Genomic DNA, 25,324 nt, shown 5'->3' with positions numbered 1-25,324 from the left:
CCGGCACCTAGGGAAACCTACCAAACCTGTACATTTCTGACAACTAGAGACCTAGGGGAATCCAAGATGAGGTGACTTGTGGGGCTCAGACCAGGTTCTGTTACCCAGAATCCTTTGCAAACCTCAAAATTTGGCTAAAAAAACACATGTTCCTCACATTTCTGTGGCAGAAAGGTCTGGAATCTGAGAGGAGCCAGAAATGTCCTTCCAGCCAGCGTTCCCCCAAGTCTCCCGATAAAAATGATACCTCACTTGTGGGGGTAGGCCTAGCGCCCGTGACAGGAAACGCCCCAAAGCGCAGCGTGGACACATCCAACTTTTTGAAAGAAAACAGAGGTGTTTTTTGCGAAGTGCCTACCTGTAGATTTTGGCCTCTATCTCAGCCGGCACCTAGGGAAACCTACCAAACCTGTGCATTTCTGAAAACTAGAGACCTAGGGGAATCCAAGATGGGGTGATTTGTGGGGCTCGGACCAGGTTCTGTTACCCAGAATCCTTTGCAAACCTCAAAATTTGGCAAAAAAAACACATCTTCCTCACATTTTGTGGCAGAAAGGTCTGGAATCTGAGAGGAGCCAGAAATTTCCTTCCAGCCAGCGTTCCCCCAAGTCTCCCGATAAAAATGATACCTCACTTGTGTGGGTAGGCCTAGCGCCCGCGACAGGAAACGCCCCAAAGCGCAGCATGGACACATCCAAATTTTTTAAAGGAAACAGAGGTGTTTTTTGCGAAGTGCCTACCTGTAGATTTTGGCATCTAGCTCAGCCGGCACCTAGGGAAACCTACCAAACCTGTGCATTTCTGAAAACTAGATACCTAGGGGAATCCAAGATGGGGTGACTTGTGGGGCTCAGACCAGGTTCTGTTACCCAGAATCCTTTGCAAACCTCAAAATTTGGCTAAAAAAACACATGTTCCTCACATTTCTGTGGCAGAAAGTTCTGGAATCTGAGAGGAGCCACATATTTCCTTCCAGCCAGCGTTCCCCCAAGTCTCCCGATAAAAATGATACCTCACTTGTGTGGGTAGGCCTAGCGCCCGCGACAGGAAACGCCCCAAAGCGCAGCATGGACACATCCAAATTTTAGAAAGAAAACAGAGGTGTTTTTTGCGAAGTGCCTACCTGTAGATTTTGGCCTCTAGCTCAGCCGGCACCTAGGGAAACCTACCAAACCTGTGCATTTCTGCAAACTAGATACCTAGGGGAATCCAAGATGGGGTGACTTGTGGGGCTCGGACCAGGTTCTGTTACCCTGAATCCTTTGCAAACCTCAACATTTGGCTAAAAAAACACATGTTCCTCACATTTCTGTGGCAGAAAGTTCTGGAATCTGAGAGGAGCCACAAATTTCCTTCCAGCCAGCGTTCCCCCAAGACTCCCGATAAAAATGATACCTCACTTGTGTGGGTAGGCCTAGCGCCCGCGACAGGAAACGCCCCAAAGCGCAGCATGGACACATCCATATTTTTGAAAGGAAACAGAGGTGTTTTTTGCGAAGTGCCTACCTGTAGATTTTGGCATCTAGCTCAGCCGGCACCTAGGGAAACCTACAAAACCTGTGCATTTCTGAAAACTAGAGACCTAGGGGAATCCAAGATGGGGTGATTTGTGGGGCTCAGACCAGGTTCTGTTACCCAGAATCCTTTGCAAACCTCAAAATTTGGCTAAAAAAACACATCTTCCTCACATTTCTGTGGCAGAAAGGTCTGGAATCTGAGAGGAGCCAGAAATTTCCTTCCAGCCAGCGTTCCCCCAAGTCTCCCGATAATAATGATACCTCACTTGTGTGGGTAGGCCTAGCGCCCGTGACAGGAAACGCCCCAAAGCGCAGCGTGGACACATCCAACTTTTTGAAAGAAAACAGAGGTGTTTTTTGCGAAGTGCCTACCTGTAGATTTTGGCCTCTAGCTCAGCCGGCACCTAGGGAAACCTACCAAACCTGTGCATTTCTGAAAACTAGATACCTAGGGGAATCCAAGATGGGGTGACTTGTGGGGCTCGGACCAGGTTCTGTTACCCAGAATCCTTTGCAAACCTCAAAATTTGGCTAAAAAAACACATGTTCCTCACATTTCTGTGGCAGAAAGTTCTGGAATCTGAGAGGAGCCACATATTTCCTTCCAGCCAGCGTTCCCCCAAGTCTCCCGATAAAAATGATACCTCACTTGTGTGGGTAGGCCTAGCGCCCGCGACAGGAAATGCCCCAAAGCGCAGCATGGACACATCCAAATTTTTGAAAGAAAACAGAGGTGTTTTTTGCGAAGTGCCTACCTGTAGATTTTGGCATCTAGCTCAGCCGGCACCTAGGGAAACCTACCAAACCTGTGCATTTCTGAAAACTAGAGACCTAGGGGAATCCAAGATGTTGTGATTTGTGGGGCTCGGACCAGGTTCTGTTACCCAGAATCCTTTGCAAACCTCAAAATTTGGCTAAAAAAACACATGTTCCTCACATTTCTGTGGCAGAAAGGACTGGAATCTGAGAGGAGCCACAAATTCCTTCCAGCCAGCGTTCCCCCAAGTCTCCCAATAAAAATGATACCTCACTTGTGTGGGTAGGCCTAGCGCCCGCGACAGGAAACGCCCCAAAGCGCAGCGTGGACACATCCAAATTTTTGAAAGGAAACAGAGCTGTTTTTTGAGAAGTGCCTACCTGTAGATTTTGTCATCTAGGTCAGCCGGTACCTAGGGAAACCTACCAAACCTGTGCATTTCTGAAAACTAGAGACCTAGGGGAATCTAAGATGGGGTGACTTGTGGGGCTCGGACCAGGTTCTGTTACCCAGAATCCTTTACAAACCTCAAAATTTGGCTAAAAAAACACATGTTTCTCACATTTCTGTGGCAGAAAGGTCTGAAATCTGAGAGGAGCCACAAATTTCCTTCCAGCCAGCGTTTCCCCAGGTCTCTCGATAAAAATGATACCTCACTTGTGTGGGTAGGCCTAGCGCCCGCGACAGGTAACGCCCCAAAGCGCAGCGTGGACACATCCAAGTTTTTGAAAGAAAACCGAGGTGTTTTTTGTGAAGTGCCTACCTGTAGATTTTGGCCTCTAGCTCAGCCGGCACCTATGGCAACCTACCAAACCTGTGCATTTCTGAAAACTAGAGACCTTGGGGAATCCAAGATGGGGTGACTTGTGGGGCTCGGACCAGGTTCTGTTACCCAGAATCCTTTGCAAACCTCAAAATTTGGCTAAAAAAACACATGTTCCTCACATTTTTGTGGCAGAAAGTTCTGGAATCTGAGAGGAGCCACAAATTTCCTTCCAGCCAGCGTTCCCCCAAGTCTCCCGATAAAAATGATACCTCACTTGTGTGGGTAGGCCTAGCGCCCGCGACAGAAACGCCCCAAAGTGCAGCATGGACACATCCAAATTTTTGAAAGAAAACAGAGGTGTTTTTTGCGAAGTGCCTACCTGTAGATTTTGGCCTCTAGCTCAGCCGGCACCTAGGGAAACCTACCAAGCCTGTGCATTTCTGAAAACTAGAGACCTAGGGGAATCCAAGATGGGGTGATTTGTGGGGCTCGGACCAGGTTCTGTTACCCAGAATCCTTTGCAAACCTCAAAATTTGGCTAAAAAAACACATGTTCCTCACATTTCTGTGGCAGAAAGGTCTGGAATCTGAGAGGAGCCAGAAATGTCCTTCCAGCCAGCGTTCCCCCAAGTCTCCCGATAAAAATGATACCTCACTTGTGTGGGTAGGCCTAGAGCCCGCGACAGGAAACGCCCCAAAGCGCAGCGTGGACACATCCAAATTTTTGAAAGAAAACAGAGGTGTTTTTTGTGAAGTGCCTATCGGTAGATTTTGGCCTCTAGCTCAGCCTGCACCTAGGGAAACCTACCAAACCTGTTCATTTCTGAAAAATAGATACATAGGGGAATCCAAGATGGGGTGACTTGTGGGGCTCGGACCAGGTTCTGTTACCCAGAATCCTTTGCAAACCTTAAAATTTGGCTAAAAAAACACATGTTCCTCACATTTCTGTGGCAGAAAGTTCTGGAATCTGAGAGGAGCCACAAATTTCCTTCCAGCCAGCGTTCCCCCAAGTCTCCCGATAAAAATGATACCTCACTTGTGTGGGTAGGCACAGCGCCCGCGACAGGAAACGCCCCAAAGTGCAGCATGGACACATCCAAATTTTTGAAAGAAAACAGAGGTGTTTTTTGCGAAGTGCCTTCCTGTAGATTTTGGCCTCTAGCTCAGCCTGCACCTAGGGAAACCTACCAAACCTGTGCATTTCTGAAAACTAGAGACCTAGGGGAATCCAAGATGGGGTGATTTGTGGGGCTCGGACCAGGTTCTGTTACCCAGAATCCTTTGCAAACCTCAAAATTTGGCTAAAAAAACACATGTTCCTCACATTTTGTGGCAGAAAGGTCTGGAATCTGAGAGGAGCCAGAAATGTCCTTCCAGCCAGCGTTCCCCCAAGTCTCCCGATAAAAATGATACCTCACTTGTGTGGATAGGCCTAGCGCCCGCGACAGGAAACGCCCCAAAGCGCAGCGTGGACACATCCAAATTTTTGAAAGGAAACAGAGGTGTTTTTTGAGAAGTGCCTACCTGTAGATTTTGGCATCTAGGTCAGCCGGCACCTAGGGAAACCTACCAAACCTGTGCATTTCTGAAAACTAGAGACCTAGGGGAATCTACGATGGGGTGACTTGTGGGGCTCGGACCAGGTTCTGTTACCCAGAATCCTTTACAAACCTCAAAATTTGGCTAAAAAAACACATCTTCCTCACATTTCTGTGGCAGAAAGGTCTGAAATCTGAGAGGAGCCACAAATTTCCTTCCAGCCAGCGTTCCCCCAAGTCTCCCGATAAAAATGATACCTCACTTGTGTGGGTAGGCCTAGAGCCCGCGACAGGAAACGCCCCAAAGCGCAGCATGGACACATCCACATTTTTGAAAGAAAACAGAGGTGTTTTTTCCGAAGTGCCTACCTGTAGAATTTGGCCTCTAGCTCAGCCGGCACCTAGGGAAACCTACCAAACCTGTGCATTTCTGAAAACTAGAGACCTAGGGGAATCCAAGATGCGGTGACTTGTGGGGCTCAGACCAGGTTCTGTTACCCAGAATCCTTTGCAAACCTCAAAATTTGGCTAAAAAAACACATGTTCCTCACATTTCTGTGGCAGAAAGGTCTGAAATCTGAGAGGAGCCACAAATTTCCTTCCAGCCAGCGTTTCCCCAGGTCTCCCGATAAAAATGTTACCTCACTTGTGTGGGTAGGCCTAGCGCCCGCGACAGGAAACGACCCAAAGCGCAGCATGGACACATCCAAATTTTTGAAAGGAAACAGAGGTGTTTTTTGCGAAGTGCCTACCTGTAGATTTTGGCATCTAGCTCAGCCGGCACCTAGGGAAACCTACCAAACCTGTGCATTTCTGAAAACTAGAGACCTAGGGGAATCCAAGATGGGGTGATTTGTGGGGCTCGGACCAGGTTCTGTTACCCAGAATCCTTTGCAAACCTCAAAATTTGGCTAAAAAAACACATGTTCCTCACATTTGGTGGCAGAAAGGTCTGGAATCTGGGAGGAGCCACAAATTTCCTTCCAGCCAGCGTTCCCCCAAGACTCCAGATAAAAATGATATCTCACTTGTGTGGGTAGGCCTAGCGCCCGCGACAGGAAACGCCCCAAAGCGCAGCATGGACACATCCAAATTTTTGAAAGGAAACAGAGGTTTTTTTTGCAAAGTGCCTACCTGTAGATTTTGGCATCTAGCTCAGCCGGCACCTAGGGAAACCTACAAAACCTGTGCATTTCTGAAAACTAGAGACCTAGGGGAATCCAAGATGGGGTGACTTGTGGGGCTCAGACCAGGTTCTGTTACCCAGAATCCTTTGCAAACCTCAAAATTTGGCAAAAAAAACACATCTTCCTCACATTTCTGTGGCAGAAAGGTCTGGAATCTGAGAGGAGCCAGAAATTTCCTTCCAGCCAGCGTTCCCCCAAGTCTCCCGATAAAAATGATACCTCACTTGTGTGGGTAGGCCTAGCGCCCGTGACAGGAAACGCCCCAAAGCGCAGCGTGGACACATCCAACTTTTTGAAAGAAAACAGAGGTGTTTTTTGCGAAGTGCCTACCTGTAGATTTTGGCCTCTAGCTCAGCCGGCACCTAGGGAAACCTACCAAACCTGTGCATTTCTGAAAACTAGATACCTAGGGGAATCCAAGATGGGGTGACTTGTGGGGCTCAGACCAGGTTCTGTTACCCAGAATCCTTTGCAAACCTCAAAATTTGGCTAAAAAAACACATGTTCCTCACATTTCTGTGGCAGAAAGTTCTGGAATCTGAGAGGAGCCACATATTTCCTTCCAGCCAGCATTCCCCCAAGTCTCCCGATAAAAATGATACCTCACTTGTGTGGGTAGGCCTAGCGCCCGCGACAGGAAACGCCCCAAAGCGCAGCATGGACACATCCAAATTTTTGAAAGAAAACAGAGGTGTTTTTTGCGAAGTGCCTACCTGTAGATTTTGGCCTCTAGCTCAGCCGGCACCTAGGGAAACCTACCAAACCTGTGCATTTCTGCAAACTAGATACCTAGGGGAATCCAAGATGGGGTGACTTGTGGGGCTCGGACCAGGTTCTGTTACCCTGAATCCTTTGCAAACCTCAACATTTGGCTAAAAAAACACATGTTCCTCACATTTCTGTGGCAGAAAGTTCTGGAATCTGAGAGGAGCCACAAATTTCCTTCCAGCCAGCGTTCCCCCAAGACTCCCGATAAAAATGATACCTCACTTGTGTGGGTAGGCCTAGCGCCCGCGACAGGAAACGCCCCAAAGCGCAGCATGGACACATCCATATTTTTGAAAGGAAACAGAGGTGTTTTTTGCGAAGTGCCTACCTGTAGATTTTGGCATCTAGCTCAGCCGGCACCTAGGGAAACCTACAAAACCTGTGCATTTCTGAAAACTAGAGACCTAGGGGAATCCAAGATGGGGTGACTTGTGGGGCTCAGACCAGGTTCTGTTACCCAGAATCCTTTGCAAACCTCAAAATTTGGCTAAAAAAACACATCTTCCTCACATTTCTGTGGCAGAAAGGTCTGGAATCTGAGAGGAGCCAGAAATTTCCTTCCAGCCAGCGTTCCCCCAAGTCTCCAAATAATAATGATACCTCACTTGTGTGGGTAGGCCTAGCGCCCGTGACAGGAAACGCCCCAAAGCGCAGCGTGGACACATCCAACTTTTTGAAAGAAAACAGAGGTGTTTTTTGCGAAGTGCCTACCTGTAGATTTTGGCCTCTAGCTCAGCCGGCACCTAGGGAAACCTACCAAACCTGTGCATTTCTGAAAACTAGATACCTAGGGGAATCCAAGATGGGGTGACTTGTGGGGCTCGGACCAGGTTCTGTTACCCAGAATCCTTTGCAAACCTCAAAATTTGGCTAAAAAAACACATGTTCCTCACATTTTGTGGCAGAACGGTCTGGAATCTGAGAGGAGCAACAAATTTCCTTCCAGCCAGCGTTCCCCCAAGTCTCCCGATAAGAATGATACCTCACTTGTGTGGGAAGGCCTAGCGCCCGCGACAGGAAACGCCCCAAAGCGCAGCATGGACACTTCCAAATTTTTGAAAGGAAACAGAGGTGTTTTTTGCAAAGTGCCTACCTGTAGATTTTGGCATCTAGCTCAGCCGGCACCTAGGGAAACCTACCAAACCTGTGCATTTCTGAAAACTAGAGACCTAGGGGAATCCAAGATGGGGTGACTTGTGGGGCTCGGACCAGGTTCTGTTACCCAGAATCCTTTGCAAACCTCAAAATTTGGCTAAAAAAACACATGTTCCTCACATTTCTGTGGCAGAAAGGACTGGAATCTGAGAGGAGCCACAAATTCCTTCCAGCCAGCGTTCCCCCAAGTCTCCCAATAAAAATGATACCTCACTTGTGTGGGTAGGCCTAGCGCCCGCGACAGGAAACGCCCCAAAGCGCAGCGTGGACACATCCAAATTTTTGAAAGGAAACAGAGCTGTTTTTTGAGAAGTGCCTACCTGTAGATTTTGGCATCTAGGTCAGCCGGTACCTAGGGAAACCTACCAAACCTGTGCATTTCTGAAAACTAGAGACCTAGGGGAATCTAAGATGGGGTGACTTGTGGGGCTCGGACCAGGTTCTGTTACCCAGAATCCTTTACAAACCTCAAAATTTGGCTAAAAAAACACATGTTCCTCTCATTTCTGTGGCAGAAAGGTCTGAAATCTGAGAGGAGCCACAAATTTCCTTCCAGCCAGCGTTTCCCCAGGTCTCTCGATAAAAATGATACCTCACTTGTGTGGGTAGGCCTAGCGCCCGCGACAGGTAACGCCCCAAAGCGCAGCGTGGACACATCCAAGTTTTTGAAAGAAAACCGAGGTGTTTTTTGTGAAGTGCCTACCTGTAGATTTTGGCCTCTAGCTCAGCCGGCACCTATGGAAACCTACCAAACCTGTGCATTTCTGAAAACTAGAGACCTTGGGGAATCCAAGATGGGGTGACTTGTGGGGCTCGGACCAGGTTCTGTTACCCAGAATCCTTTGCAAATCTCAAAATTTGGCTAAAAAAACACATGTTCCTCATATTTCTGTGGCAGAAAGTTCTGGAATCTGAGAGGAGCCACAAATTTCCTTCCAGCCAGCGTTCCCCCAAGTCTCCCGATAAAAATGATACCTCACTTGTGTGGGTAGGCCTAGAGCCCGCGACAGGAAACGCCCCAAAGCGCAGCGTGGACACATCCAAATTTTTGAAAGAAAACAGAGGTGTTTTTTGTGAAGTGCCTACCTGTAGATTTTGGCCTCTAGCTCAGCCGGCACCTAGGGAAACCTACCAAACCTGTGCATTTCTGAAAACTAGAGACCTAGGGGAATCCAAGATGGGGTGACTTGTGGGGCTCAGACCAGGTTCTGTTACCCAGAATCCTTTGCAAACCTCAAAATTTGGCAAAAAAAACACATGTTCCTCACATTTTGTGGCAGAAAGGTCTGGAATCTGAGAGGAGCCAGAAATTTCCTTCCAGCCAGCGTTCCCCCAAGTCTCCCGATAAAAATGATACCTCACTTGTGTGGGTAGGCCTAGCGCCCGCGACAGGAAACGCCCCAAAACGCAGCATGGACACATCCAAATTTTTGAAAGGAAACAGAGGTGTTTTTTGCGAAGTGCCTACCTGTAGATTTTGGCATCTAGCTCAGCCGGCACCTAGGGAAACCTACCAAACCTGTACATTTCTGACAACTAGAGACCTAGGGGAATCCAAGATGAGGTGACTTGTGGGGCTCAGACCAGGTTCTGTTACCCAGAATCCTTTGCAAACCTCAAAATTTGGCTAAAAAAACACATGTTCCTCACATTTCTGTGGCAGAAAGGTCTGGAATCTGAGAGGAGCCAGAAATTTCCTTCCAGCCAGCGTTCCCCCAAGTCTCCCGATAAAAATGATACCTCACTTGTGTGGGTAGGCCTAGCGCCCGTGACAGGAAACGCCCCAAAGCGCAGCATGGACACATCCAACTTTTTGAAAGAAAACAGAGGTGTTTTTTGCGAAGTGCCTACCTGTAGATTTTGGCCTCTATCTCAGCCGGCACCTAGGGAAACCTACCAAACCTGTGCATTTCTGAAAACTAGAGACCTAGGGGAATCCAAGATGGGGTGATTTGTGGGGCTCGGACCAGGTTCTGTTACCCAGAATCCTTTGCAAACCTCAAAATTTGGCTAAAAAAACACATGTTCCTCACATTTTGTGGCAGAAAGGTCTGGAATCTGAGAGGAGCCACAAATTTCCTTCCAGCCAGCGTTCCCCCAAGACTCCCGATAAAAATGATACCTCACTTGTGTGGGTAGGCCTAGCGCCCGCGACAGGAAACGCCCCAAAGCGCAGCATGGACACATCCAAATTTTTGAAAGGAAACAGAGGTGTTTTTTGCGAAGTGCCTACCTGTAGATTTTGGCAACTAGCTCAGCCGGCACCTAGGGAAACCTACCAAACCTGTGCATTTCTGAAACCTAGAGACCTAGGGGAATCCAAGATGGGGTGACTTGTGGGGCTCAGACAAGGTTCTGTTACCCAGAATCCTTTGCAAACCTCAAAATTTGGCTAAAAAATCACATGTTCCTCACATTTCTGTGGCAGAAAGGTCTGGAATCTGAGAGGAGCCAGAAATTTCCTTCCAGCCAGCGTTCCCCCAAGTCTCCCGATAAAAATGATACCTCACTTGTGTGGGTAGGCCTAGCGCCCGTGACAGGAAACGCCCCAAAGCGCAGCGTGGACACATCCAACTTTTTGAAAGAAAACAGAGGTGTTTTTTGCGAAGTGCCTACCTGTAGATTTTGGCCTCTAGCTCAGCCGGCACCTAGGGAAACCTACCAAAACTGTGCATTTCTGAAAACGAGAGACCTAGGGGAATCCAAGATGGTGTGACTTGTGGGGCTCGGACCAGGTTCTGTTACCCAGAATCCTTTGCAAACCTCAAAATTTGGCTAAAAAAACACATGTTCCTAACATTTCTGTGGCAGAAAGGTCTGGAATCTGAGAGGAGCCAGAAATTTCCTTCCAGCCAGCGTTCCCCCAAGTCTCCCGATAAAAATGATACCTCACTTGTGTGGATAGGCATAGCGCCCGCGACAGGAAACGCCCCAAAGCGCAGCGTGGACACATCCAAATTTTTGAAAGGAAACAGAGGTGTTTTTTGAGAAGTGCCTACCTGTAGATTTTGGCACCTAGGTCAGCCGGCACCTAGGGAAACCTACCAAACCTGTGCATTTCTGAAAACTAGAGACCTAGGGGAATCTAAGATTGGGTGACTTGTGGGGCTCGGACCAGGTTCTGTTACCCAGAATCCTTTGCAAACCTCAAAATTTGGCTAAAGAAACACATGTTCCTCACATTTCTGTGGCAGAAAGGTCTGAAATCTGAGAGGAGCCAAAAATTTCCTTCCTGCCAGCGTTTCCCCAGGTCTCCCGATAAAAATGATACCTCACTTGTGTGGGTAGGCCTAGCGCCGCGACAGGAAACGCCCCAAAGCGCAGCGTGGACACATCCAAATTTTTGAAAGAAAACAGAGGTGTTTTTTGTGAAGTGCCTATCGGTAGATTTTGGCCTCTAGCTCAGCCTGCACCTAGGGAAACCTACCAAACCTGTTCATTTCTGAAAAATAGATACATAGGGGAATCCAAGATGGGGTGACTTGTGGGGCTCGGACCAGGTTCTGTTACCCAGAATCCTTTGCAAACCTTAAAATTTGGCTAAAAAAACACATGTTCCTCACATTTCTGTGGCAGAAAGTTCTGGAATCTGAGAGGAGCCACAAATTTCCTTCCAGCCAGCGTTCCCCCAAGTCTCCCGATAAAAATGATACCTCACTTGTGTGGGTAGGCACAGCGCCCGCGACAGGAAACGCCCCAAAGTGCAGCATGGACACATCCAAATTTTTGAAAGAAAACAGAGGTGTTTTTTGCGAAGTGCCTTCCTGTAGATTTTGGCCTCTAGCTCAGCCTGCACCTAGGGAAACCTACCAAACCTGTGCATTTCTGAAAACTAGAGACCTAGGGGAATCCAAGATGGGGTGATTTGTGGGGCTCGGACCAGGTTCTGTTACCCAGAATCCTTTGCAAACCTCAAAATTTGGCTCAAAAAACACATGTTCCTCACATTTTGTGGCAGAAAGGTCTGGAATCTGAGAGGAGCCAGAAATGTCCTTCCAGCCAGCGTTCCCCCAAGTCTCCCGATAAAAATGATACCTCACTTGTGTGGATAGGCCTAGCGCCCGCGACAGGAAACGCCCCAAAGCGCAGCGTGGACACATCCAAATTTTTGAAAGGAAACAGAGGTGTTTTTTGAGAAGTGCCTACCTGTAGATTTTGGCATCTAGGTCAGCCGGCACCTAGGGAAACCTACCAAACCTGTGCATTTCTGAAAACTAGAGACCTAGGGGAATCTACGATGGGGTGACTTGTGGGGCTCGGACCAGGTTCTGTTACCCAGAATCCTTTACAAACCTCAAAATTTGGCTAAAAAAACACATGTTCCTCACATTTCTGTGGCAGAAAGGTCTGAAATCTGAGAGGAGCCACAAATTTCCTTCCAACCAGCGTTCCCCCAAGTCTGCCGATAAAAATGATACCTCACTTGTGTGGGTAGGCCTAGAGCCCGCGACAGGAAACGCCCCAAAGCGCAGCATGGACACATCCACATTTTTGAAAGAAAACAGAGGTGTTTTTTCCGAAGTGCCTACCTGTAGAATTTGGCCTCTAGCTCAGCCGGCACCTAGGGAAACCTACCAAACCTGTGCATTTCTGAAAACTAGAGACCTAGGGGAATCCAAGATGCGGTGACTTGTGGGGCTCAGACCAGGTTCTGTTACCCAGAATCCTTTGCAAACCTCAAAATTTGGCAAAAAAAACACATGTTCCTCACATTTTGTGGCAGAAAGGTCTGGAATCTGAGAAGAGCAAGAAATTTCCTTCCAGCCAGCGTTCCCCCAAGTCTCCCGATAAAAATGATACCTCACTTGTGTGGATAGGCATAGCGCCCGCGACAGGAAACGCCCCAAAGCGCAGCGTGGACACATCCAAATTTTTGAAAGGAAACAGAGGTGTTTTTTGAGAAGTGCCTACCTGTAGATTTTGGCACCTAGGTCAGCCGGCACCTAGGGAAACCTACCAAACCTGTGCATTTCTGAAAACTAGAGACCTAGGGGAATCTACGATGGGGTGACTTGTGGGGCTCGGACCAGGTTCTGTTACCCAGAATCCTTTGCAAACCTCAAAATTTGGCTAAAGAAACACATGTTCCTCACATTTCTGTGGCAGAAAGGTCTGAAATCTGAGAGGAGCCAAAAATTTCCTTCCAGCCAGCGTTTCCCCAGGTCTCCCGATAAAAATGATACCTCACTTGTGTGGGTAGGCCTAGCGCCGCGACAGGAAACGCCCCAAAGCGCAGCGTGGACACATCCAAATTTTTGAAAGAAAACAGAGGTGTTTTTTGTGAAGTGCCTATCGGTAGATTTTGGCCTCTAGCTCAGCCTGCACCTAGGGAAACCTACCAAACCTGTTCATTTCTGAAAAATAGATACATAGGGGAATCCAAGATGGGGTGACTTGTGGGGCTCGGACCAGGTTCTGTTACCCAGAATCCTTTGCAAACCTTAAAATTTGGCTAAAAAAACACATGTTCCTCACATTTCTGTGGCAGAAAGTTCTGGAATCTGAGAGGAGCCACAAATTTCCTTCCAGCCAGCGTTCCCCCAAGTCTCCCGATAAAAATGATACCTCACTTGTGTGGGTAGGCACAGCGCCCGCGACAGGAAACGCCCCAAAGTGCAGCATGGACACATCCAAATTTTTGAAAGAAAACAGAGGTGTTTTTTGCGAAGTGCCTTCCTGTAGATTTTGGCCTCTAGCTCAGCCTGCACCTAGGGAAACCTACCAAACCTGTGCATTTCTGAAAACTAGAGACCTAGGGGAATCCAAGATGGGGTGATTTGTGGGGCTCGGACCAGGTTCTGTTACCCAGAATCCTTTGCAAACCTCAAAATTTGGCTCAAAAAACACATGTTCCTCACATTTTGTGGCAGAAAGGTCTGGAATCTGAGAGGAGCCAGAAATGTCCTTCCAGCCAGCGTTCCCCCAAGTCTCCCGATAAAAATGATACCTCACTTGTGTGGATAGGCCTAGCGCCCGCGACAGGAAACGCCCCAAAGCGCAGCGTGGACACATCCAAATTTTTGAAAGGAAACAGAGGTGTTTTTTGAGAAGTGCCTACCTGTAGATTTTGGCATCTAGGTCAGCCGGCACCTAGGGAAACCTACCAAACCTGTGCATTTCTGAAAACTAGAGACCTAGGGGAATCTACGATGGGGTGACTTGTGGGGCTCGGACCAGGTTCTGTTACCCAGAATCCTTTACAAACCTCAAAATTTGGCTAAAAAAACACATGTTCCTCACATTTCTGTGGCAGAAAGGTCTGAAATCTGAGAGGAGCCACAAATTTCCTTCCAACCAGCGTTCCCCCAAGTCTGCCGATAAAAATGATACCTCACTTGTGTGGGTAGGCCTAGAGCCCGCGACAGGAAACGCCCCAAAGCGCAGCATGGACACATCCACATTTTTGAAAGAAAACAGAGGTGTTTTTTCCGAAGTGCCTACCTGTAGAATTTGGCCTCTAGCTCAGCCGGCACCTAGGGAAACCTACCAAACCTGTGCATTTCTGAAAACTAGAGACCTAGGGGAATCCAAGATGCGGTGACTTGTGGGGCTCAGACCAGGTTCTGTTACCCAGAATCCTTTGCAAACCTCAAAATTTGGCAAAAAAAACACATGTTCCTCACATTTTGTGGCAGAAAGGTCTGGAATCTGAGAAGAGCAAGAAATTTCCTTGAAGCCAGCGTTCCCCCAAGTCTCCCGATAAAAATGGTACCTCACTTGTGTGGGTAGGCCTAGGGCCCGCGACAGGAAACGACCCAAAGCGCAGCATGGACACATCCAAATTTTTGAAAGGAAACAGAGGTGTTTTTTGCGAAGTGCCTACCTGTAGATTTTGGCATCTAGCTCAGCCGGCACCTAGGGAAACCTACCAAACCTGTGCATTTCTGAAAACTAGAGACCTAGGGGAATCCAAGATGGGGTGATTTGTGGGGCTCGGACCAGGTTCTGTTACCCAGAATCCTTTGCAAACCTCAAAATTTGGCTAAAAAAACACATGTTCCTCACATTTCTGTGGCAGAAAGGTCTGGAATCTGAGAGGAGCCAGAAGTTTCCTTCCAGCCAGCGTTCCCCCAAGTCTCCCGATAAAAATGATACCTCACTTGTGTGGGTAGGCCTAGCGCCCGTGACAGGAAACGCCCCAATGCGCAGCGTGGACACATCCAACTTTTTGAAAGAAAACAGAGGTATTTTTTGCGAAGTGCCTACCTGTAGATTTTGGCCTCTAGCTCAGCCGGCACCTAGGGAAACCTACCAAACCTGTGCATTTCTGAAAACTAGAGACCTAGGGGAATCCAAGATGGGGTGATTTGTGGGGCTCGGACCAGGTTCTGTTACCCAGAATCCTTTGCAAACCTCAAAATTTGGCTAAAAAAACACATGTTCCTCACATTTGGTGGCAGAAAGGTCTGGAATCTGGGAGGAGCCACAAATTTCCTTCCAGCCAGCGTTCCCCCAAGACTCCCGATAAAAATGATACCTCACTTGTGTGGGTAGGCCTAGCGCCCGCGACAGGAAACGCCCCAAAGCGCAGCATGGACACATCCAAATTTTTGAAAGGAAACAGAGGTGTTTTTTGCGAAGTGCCTACCTGTAGATTTTGGCATCTAGCTCAGCCGGCACCTAGGGAAACCTACAAAACCTGTGCATTTCTGAAAACTAGAGACCTAGGGGAATCCAAGATGGGGTGACTTGTGGGGCTCAGACCAGGTTCTGTTACCCAGAATCCTTTGCAAACCTCAAAATTTGGCAAAAAAAAACACATGTTCCTCACATATTGTGGCAGAAATGTCTGGAATCTGAGAGGAGCCAGAAATTTCCTTCCAGCCAGCGTTCCCCCAAGTCTCCCGATAAAAATGGTACCTCACTTGTGTGGGTAGGCCTAGCGCCCATGACAGGAAACGCCCCAAAGCGCAGCGTGGACACATCCAACTTTTTGAAAGAAAACAGAGGTGTTTTTTGCGAAGTGCCTACCTGTAGATTTTGGCCTCTAGCTCAGCCGGCACCTAGGGAAACCTACCAAACCTGTGCATTTCTGAAAACTAGAGACCTAGGGGAATCCAAGATGCGGTGACTTGTGGGGCTCAGACCAGGTTCTGTTACCCAGAATCCTTTGCAAACCTCAAAATTTGGCTAAAAAAACACATCTTCCTCACATTTCTGTGGCAGAAAGGTCTGGAATCTGAGAGGAGCCAGAAATTTCCTTCCAGCCAGCGTTCCCCCAAGTCTCCCGATAAAAATGATACCTCACTTGTGTGGGTAGGCCTAGCGCCCGTGACAGGAAACGCCCCAAAGCGCAGCGTGGACACATCCAACTTTTTGAAAGAAAACAGAGGTGTTTTTTGCGAAGTGCCTACCTGTAGATTTTGGCCTCTAGCTCAGCCGGCACCTAGGGAAACCTACCAAACCTGTGCATTTCTGAAAACTAGATACCTAGGGGAATCCAAGATGGGGTGACTTGTGGGGCTCAGACCAGGTTCTGTTACCCAGAATCCTTTGCAAACCTCAAAATTTGGCTAAAAAAACACATGTTCCTCACATTTCTGTGGCAGAAAGTTCTGGAATCTGAGAGGAGCCACATATTTCCTTCCAGCCAGCGTTCCCCCAAGGCTCCCGATAAAAATGATACCTCACTTGTGTGGGTAGGCCTAGCGCCCGCGACAGGAAACGCCCCAAAGCGCAGCATGGACACATCCAAATTTTAGAAAGAAAACAGAGGTGTTTTTTGCGAAGTGCCTACCTGTAGATTTTGGCCTCTAGCTCAGCCGGCACCTAGGGAAACCTACCAAACCTGTGCATTTCTGCAAACTAGATACCTAGGGGAATCCAAGATGGGGTGACTTGTGGGGCTCGGACCAGGTTCTGTTACCCTGAATCCTTTGCAAACCTCAACATTTGGCTAAAAAAACACATGTTCCTCACATTTCTGTGGCAGAAAGTTCTGGAATCTGAGAGGAGCCACAAATTTCCTTCCAGCCAGCGTTCCCCCAAGACTCCCGATAAAAATGATACCTCACTTGTGTGGGTAGGCCTAGCGCCCGCGACAGGAAACGCCCCAAAGCGCAGCATGGACACATCCATATTTTTGAAAGGAAACAGAGGTGTTTTTTGCGAAGTGCCTACCTGTAGATTTTGGCATCTAGCTCAGCCGGCACCTAGGGAAACCTACAAAACCTGTGCATTTCTGAAAACTAGAGACCTAGGGGAATCCAAGATGGGGTGATTTGTGGGGCTCAGACCAGGTTCTGTTACCCAGAATCCTTTGCAAACCTCAAAATTTGGCTAAAAAAACACATCTTCCTCACATTTCTGTGGCAGAAAGGTCTGGAATCTGAGAGGAGCCAGAAATTTCCTTCCAGCCAGCGTTCCCCCAAGTCTCCCGATAATAATGATACCTCACTTGTGTGGGTAGGCCTAGCGCCCGTGACAGGAAACGCCCCAAAGCGCAGCGTGGACACATCCAACTTTTTGAAAGAAAACAGAGGTGTTTTTTGCGAAGTGCCTACCTGTAGATTTTGGCCTCTAGCTCAGCCGGCACCTAGGGAAACCTACCAAACCTGTGCATTTCTGAAAACTAGATACCTAGGGGAATCCAAGATGGGGTGACTTGTGGGGCTCGGACCAGGTTCTGTTACCCAGAATCCTTTGCAAACCTCAAAATTTGGCTAAAAAAACACATGTTCCTCACATTTCTGTGGCAGAAAGTTCTGGAATCTGAGAGGAGCCACATATTTCCTTCCAGCCAGCGTTCCCCCAAGTCTCCCGATAAAAATGATACCTCACTTGTGTGGGTAGGCCTAGCGCCCGCGACAGGAAATGCCCCAAAGCGCAGCATGGACACATCCAAATTTTTGAAAGAAAACAGAGGTGTTTTTTGCGAAGTGCCTACCTGTAGATTTTGGCATCTAGCTCAGCCGGCACCTAGGGAAACCTACCAAACCTGTGCATTTCTGAAAACTAGAGACCTAGGGGAATCCAAGATGTTGTGATTTGTGGGGCTCGGACCAGGTTCTGTTACCCAGAATCCTTTGCAAACCTCAAAATTTGGCTAAAAAAACACATGTTCCTCACATTTTGTGGCAGAAAGGTCTGGAATCTGAGAGGAGCAACAAATTTCCTTCCAGCCAGCGTTCCCCCAAGTCTCCCGATAAGAATGATACCTCACTTGTGTGGGTAGGCCTAGCGCCCGCGACAGGAAACGCCCCAAAGCGCAGCATGGACACATCCAAATTTTTGAAAGGAAACAGAGGTGTTTTTTGCAAAGTGCCTACCTGTAGATTTTGGCATCTAGCTCAGCCGGCACCTAGTGAAACCTACCAAACCTGTGCATTTCTGAAAACTAGAGACCTAGGGGAATCCAAGATGGGGTGACTTGTGGGGCTCGGACCAGGTTCTGTTACCCAGAATCCTTTGCAAACCTCAAAATTTGGCTAAAAAAACACATGTTCCTCACATTTCTGTGGCAGAAAGGACTGGAATCTGAGAGGAGCCACAAATTCCTTCCAGCCAGCGTTCCCCCAAGTCTCCCAATAAAAATGATACCTCACTTGTGTGGGTAGGCCTAGCGCCCGCGACAGGAAACGCCCCAAAGCGCAGCGTGGACACATCCAAATTTTTGAAAGGAAACAGAGCTGTTTTTTGAGAAGTGCCTACCTGTAGATTTTGTCATCTAGGTCAGCCGGTACCTAGGGAAACCTACCAAACCTGTGCATTTCTGAAAACTAGAGACCTAGGGGAATCTAAGATGGGGTGACTTGTGGGGCTCGGACCAGGTTCTGTTACCCAGAATCCTTTACAAACCTCAAAATTTGGCTAAAAAAACACATGTTCCTCACATTTCTGTGGCAGAAAGGTCTGAAATCTGAGAGGAGCCACAAATTTCCTTCCAGCCAGCGTTTCCCCAGGTCTCTCGATAAAAATGATACCTCACTTGTGTGGGTAGGCCTAGCGCCCGCGACAGGTAACGCCCCAAAGCGCAGCGTGGACACATCCAAGTTTTTGAAAGAAAACCGAGGTGTTTTTTGTGAAGTGCCTACCTGTAGATTTTGGCCTCTAGCTCAGCCAGCACCTATGGCAACCTACCAAACCTGTGCATTTCTGAAAACTAGAGACCTTGGGGAATCCAAGATGGGGTGACTTGTGGGGCTCGGACCAGGTTCTGTTACCCAGAATCCTTTGCAAATCTCAAAATTTGGCTAAAAAAACACATGTTCCTCATATTTCTGTGGCAGAAAGTTCTGGAATCTGAGAGGAGCCACAAATTTCCTTCCAGCCAGCGTTCCCCCAAGTCTCCCGATAAAAATGATACCTCACTTGTGTGGGTAGGCCTAGAGCCCGCGACAGGAAACGCCCCAAAGCGCAGCGTGGACACATCCAAATTTTTGAAAGAAAACAGAGGTGTTTTTTGTGAAGTGCCTACCTGTAGATTTTGGCCTCTAGCTCAGCCGGCACCTAGGGAAACCTACCAAACCTGTGCATTTCTGAAAACTAGAGACCTAGGGGAATCCAAGATGGGGTGACTTGTGGGGCTCAGACCAGGTTCTGTTACCCAGAATCCTTTGCAAACCTCAAAATTTGGCAAAAAAAACACATGTTCCTCACATTTTGTGGCAGAAAGGTCTGGAATCTGAGAGGAGCCAGAAATTTCCTTCCTGCCAGCGTTCCCCCAAGTCTCCCGATAAAAATGATACCTCACTTGTGTGGGTAGGCCTAGCGCCCGCGACAGGAAACGCCCCAAAGCGCAGCATGGACACATCCAAATTTTTGAAAGGAAACAGAGGTGTTTTTTGCGAAGTGCCTACCTGTAGATTTTGGCATCTAGCTCAGCCGGCACCTAGGGAAACCTACCAAACCTGTACATTTCTGACAACTAGAGACCTAGGGGAATCCAAGATGAGGTGACTTGTGGGGCTCAGACCAGGTTCTGTTACCCAGAATCCTTTGCAAACCTCAAAATTTGGCTAAAAAAACACATGTTCCTCACATTTCTGTGGCAGAAAGGTCTGGAATCTGAGAGGAGCCAGAAATGTCCTTCCAGCCAGCGTTCCCCCAAGTCTCCCGATAAAAATGATACCTCACTTGTGGGGGTAGGCCTAGCGCCCGTGACAGGAAACGCCCCAAAGCGCAGCGTGGACACATCCAACTTTTTGAAAGAAAACAGAGGTGTTTTTTGCGAAGTGCCTACCTGTAGATTTTGGCCTCTATCTCAGCCGGCACCTAGGGAAACCTACCAAACCTGTGCATTTCTGAAAACTAGAGACCTAGGGGAATCCAAGATGGGGTGATTTGTGGGGCTCGGACCAGGTTCTGTTACCCAGAATCCTTTGCAAACCTCAAAATTTGGCAAAAAAAACACATCTTCCTCACATTTTGTGGCAGAAAGGTCTGGAATCTGAGAGGAGCCAGAAATTTCCTTCCAGCCAGCGTTCCCCCAAGTCTCCCGATAAAAATGATACCTCACTTGTGTGGGTAGGCCTAGCGCCCGCGACAGGAAACGCCCCAAAGCGCAGCATGGACACATCCAAATTTTTGAAAGGAAACAGAGGTGTTTTTTGCGAAGTGCCTACCTGTAGATTTTGGCATCTAGCTCAGCCGGCACCTAGGGAAACCTACCAAACCTGTGCATTTCTGAAAACTAGATACCTAGGGGAATCCAAGATGGGGTGACTTGTGGGGCTCAGACCAGGTTCTGTTACCCAGAATCCTTTGCAAACCTCAAAATTTGGCTAAAAAAACACATGTTCCTCACATTTCTGTGGCAGAAAGTTCTGGAATCTGAGAGGAGCCACATATTTCCTTCCAGCCAGCGTTCCCCCAAGTCTCCCGATAAAAATGATACCTCACTTGTGTGGGTAGGCCTAGCGCCCGCGACAGGAAACGCCCCAAAGCGCAGCATGGACACATCCAAATTTTAGAAAGAAAACAGAGGTGTTTTTTGCGAAGTGCCTACCTGTAGATTTTGGCCTCTAGCTCAGCCGGCACCTAGGGAAACCTACCAAACCTGTGCATTTCTGCAAACTAGATACCTAGGGGAATCCAAGATGGGGTGACTTGTGGGGCTCGGACCAGGTTCTGTTACCCTGAATCCTTTGCAAACCTCAACATTTGGCTAAAAAAACACATGTTCCTCACATTTCTGTGGCAGAAAGTTCTGGAATCTGAGAGGAGCCACAAATTTCCTTCCAGCCAGCGTTCCCCCAAGACTCCCGATAAAAATGATACCTCACTTGTGTGGGTAGGCCTAGCGCCCGCGACAGGAAACGCCCCAAAGCGCAGCATGGACACATCCATATTTTTGAAAGGAAACAGAGGTGTTTTTTGCGAAGTGCCTACCTGTAGATTTTGGCATCTAGCTCAGCCGGCACCTAGGGAAACCTACAAAACCTGTGCATTTCTGAAAACTAGAGACCTAGGGGAATCCAAGATGGGGTGATTTGTGGGGCTCAGACAGGTTCTGTTACCCAGAATCCTTTGCAAACCTCAAAATTTGGCTAAAAAAACACATCTTCCTCACATTTCTGTGGCAGAAAGGTCTGGAATCTGAGAGGAGCCAGAAATTTCCTTCCAGCCAGCGTTCCCCCAAGTCTCCCGATAATAATGATACCTCACTTGTGTGGGTAGGCCTAGCGCCCGTGACAGGAAACGCCCCAAAGCGCAGCGTGGACACATCCAACTTTTTGAAAGAAAACAGAGGTGTTTTTTGCGAAGTGCCTACCTGTAGATTTTGGCCTCTAGCTCAGCTGGCACCTAGGGAAACCTACCAAACCTGTGCATTTCTGAAAACTAGATACCTAGGGGAATCCAAGATGGGGTGACTTGTGGGGCTCGGACCAGGTTCTGTTACCCAGAATCCTTTGCAAACCTCAAAATTTGGCTAAAAAAACACATGTTCCTCACATTTCTGTGGCAGAAAGTTCTGGAATCTGAGAGGAGCCACATATTTCCTTCCAGCCAGCGTTCCCCCAAGTCTCCCGATAAAAATGATACCTCACTTGTGTGGGTAGGCCTAGCGCCCGCGACAGGAAATGCCCCAAAGCGCAGCATGGACACATCCAAATTTTTGAAAGAAAACAGAGGTGTTTTTTGCGAAGTGCCTACCTGTAGATTTTGGCATCTAGCTCAGCCGGCACCTAGGGAAACCTACCAAACCTGTGCATTTCTGAAAACTAGAGACCTAGGGGAATCCAAGATGTTGTGATTTGTGGGGCTCGGACCAGGTTCTGTTACCCAGAATCCTTTGCAAACCTCAAAATTTGGCAAAAAAAACACATGTTCCTCACATTTTGTGGCAGAAAGGTCTGGAATCTGAGAGGAGCAACAAATTTCCTTCCAGCCAGCGTTCCCCCAAGTCTCCCGATAAGAATGATACCTCACTTGTGTGGGTAGGCCTAGCGCCCGCGACAGGAAACGCCCCAAAGCGCAGCATGGACACATCCAAATTTTTGAAAGGAAACAGAGGTGTTTTTTGCAAAGTGCCTACCTGTAGATTTTGGCATCTAGCTCAGCCGGCACCTAGGGAAACCTACCAAACCTGTGCATTTCTGAAAACTAGAGACCTAGGGGAATCCAAGATGGGGTGACTTGTGGGGCTCGGACCAGGTTCTGTTACCCAGAATCCTTTGCAAACCTCAAAATTTGGCTAAAAAAACACATGTTCCTCACATTTCTGTGGCAGAAAGGACTGGAATCTGAGAGGAGCCACAAATTCCTTCCAGCCAGCGTTCCCCCAAGTCTCCCAATAAAAATGATACCTCACTTGTGTGGGTAGGCCTAGCGCCCGCGACAGGAAACGCCCCAAAGCGCAGCGTGGACACATCCAAATTTTTGAAAGGAAACAGAGCTGTTTTTTGAGAAGTGCCTACCTGTAGATTTTGTCATCTAGGTCAGCCGGTACCTAGGGAAACCTACCAAACCTGTGCATTTCTGAAAACTAGAGACCTAGGGGAATCTAAGATGGGGTGACTTGTGGGGCTCGGACCAGGTTCTGTTACCCAGAATCCTTTACAAACCTCAAAATTTGGCTAAAAAAACACATGTTCCTCACATTTCTGTGGCAGAAAGGTCTGAAATCTGAGAGGAGCCACAAATTTCCTTCCAGCCAGCGTTTCCCCAGGTCTCTCGATAAAAATGATACCTCACTTGTGTGGGTAGGCCTAGCGCCCGCGACAGGTAACGCCCCAAAGCGCAGCGTGGACACATCCAAGTTTTTGAAAGAAAACCGAGGTGTTTTTTGTGAAGTGCCTACCTGTAGATTTTGGCCTCTAGCTCAGCCGGCACCTATGGCAACCTACCAAACCTGTGCATTTCTGAAAACTAGAGACCTTGGGGAATCCAAGATGGGGTGACTTGTGGGGCTCGGACCAGGTTCTGTTACCCAGAATCCTTTGCAAATCTCAAAATTTGGCTAAAAAAACACATGTTCCTCATATTTCTGTGGCAGAAAGTTCTGGAATCTGAGAGGAGCCACAAATTTCCTTCCAGCCAGCGTTCCCCCAAGTCTCCCGATAAAAATGATACCTCACTTGTGTGGGTAGGCCTAGAGCCCGCGACAGGAAACGCCCCAAAGCGCAGCGTGGACACATCCAAATTTTTGAAAGAAAACAGAGGTGTTTTTTGTGAAGTGCCTACCTGTAGATTTTGGCCTCTAGCTCAGCCGGCACCTAGGGAAACCTACCAAACCTGTGCATTTCTGAAAACTAGAGACCTAGGGGAATCCAAGATGGGGTGACTTGTGGGGCTCAGACCAGGTTCTGTTACCCAGAATCCTTTGCAAACCTCAAAATTTGGCAAAAAAACACATGTTCCTCACATTTTGTGGCAGAAAGGTCTGGAATCTGAGAGGAGCCAGAAATTTCCTTCCAGCCAGCGTTCCCCCAAGTCTCCCGATAAAAATGATACCTCACTTGTGTGGGTAGGCCTAGCGCCCGCGACAGGAAACGCCCCAAAGCGCAGCATGGACACATCCAAATTTTTGAAAGGAAACAGAGGTGTTTTTTGCGAAGTGCCTACCTGTAGATTTTGGCATCTAGCTCAGCCGGCACCTAGGGAAACCTACCAAACCTGTACATTTCTGACAACTAGAGACCTAGGGGAATCCAAGATGAGGTGACTTGTGGGGCTCAGACCAGGTTCTGTTACCCAGAATCCTTTGCAAACCTCAAAATTTGGCTAAAAAAACACATGTTCCTCACATTTCTGTGGCAGAAAGGTCTGGAATCTGAGAGGAGCCAGAAATTTCCTTCCAGCCAGCGTTCCCCCAAGTCTCCCGATAAAAATGATACCTCACTTGTGTGGGTAGGCCTAGCGCCCGTGACAGGAAACGCCCCAAAGCGCAGCGTGGACACATCCAACTTTTTGAAAGAAAACAGAGGTGTTTTTTGCGAAGTGCCTACCTGTAGATTTTGGCCTCTATCTCAGCCGGCACCTAGGGAAACCTACCAAACCTGTGAATTTCTGAAAACTAGATACCTAGGGGAATCCAAGATGGGGTGATTTGTGGGGCTCGGACCAGGTTCTGTTACCCAGAATCCTTTGCAAACCTCAAAATTTGGCAAAAAAAACACATGTTCCTCACATTTTGTGGCAGAAAGGTCTGGAATCTGAGAGGAGCCAGAAATTTCCTTCCAGCCAGCGTTCCCCCAAGTCTCCCGATAAAAATGATACCTCACTTGTGTGGGTAGGCCTAGCGCCCGCGACAGGAAACGCCCCAAAGCGCAGCATGGACACATCCAAATTTTTGAAAGGAAACAGAGGTGTTTTTTGCGAAGTGCCTACCTGTAGATTTTGGCATCTAGCTCAGCCGGCACCTAGGGAAACCTACCAAACCTGTACATTTCTGACAACTAGAGACCTATCGGAATCCAAGATGAGGTGACTTGTGGGGCTCAGACCAGGTTCTGTTACCCAGAATCCTTTGCAAACCTCAAAATTTGGCTAAAAAAACACATGTTCCTCACATTTCTGTGGCAGAAAGGTCTGGAATCTGAGAGGAGCCAGAAATTTCCTTCCAGCCAGCGTTCCCCCAAGTCTCCCGATAAAAATGATACCTCACTTGTGTGGGTAGGCCTAGCGCCCGTGACAGGAAACGCCCCAAAGCGCAGCGTGGACACATCCAACTTTTTGAAAGAAAACAGAGGTGTTTTTTGCGAAGTGCCTACCTGTAGATTTTGGCCTCTATCTCAGCCGGCACCTAGGGAAACCTACCAAACCTGTGCATTTCTGAAAACTAGAGACCTAGGGGAATCCAAGATGGGGTGATTTGTGGGGCTCGGACCAGGTTCTGTTACCCAGAATCCTTTGCAAACCTCAAAATTTGGCAAAAAAAACACATCTTCCTCACATTTTGTGGCAGAAAGGTCTGGAATCTGAGAGGAGCCAGAAATTTCCTTCCAGCCAGCGTTCCCCCAAGTCTCCCGATAAAAATGATACCTCACTTGTGTGGGTAGGCCTAGCGCCCGCGACAGGAAACGCCCCAAAGCGCAGCATGGACACATCCACATTTTTGAAAGGAAACAGAGGTGTTTTTTGCGAAGTGCCTACCTGTAGATTTTGGCATCTAGCTCAGCCGGCACCTAGGGAAACCTACCAAACCTGTGCATTTCTGAAAACTAGATACCTAGGGGAATCCAAGATGGGGT

Source organism: Pleurodeles waltl, chromosome 2_2 (assembly GCF_031143425.1).
Source record: "Pleurodeles waltl isolate 20211129_DDA chromosome 2_2, aPleWal1.hap1.20221129, whole genome shotgun sequence".
Lineage (NCBI taxonomy): Eukaryota > Metazoa > Chordata > Amphibia > Caudata > Salamandridae > Pleurodeles > Pleurodeles waltl.
Note: the sequence above shows the minus strand (reverse complement) of the source record.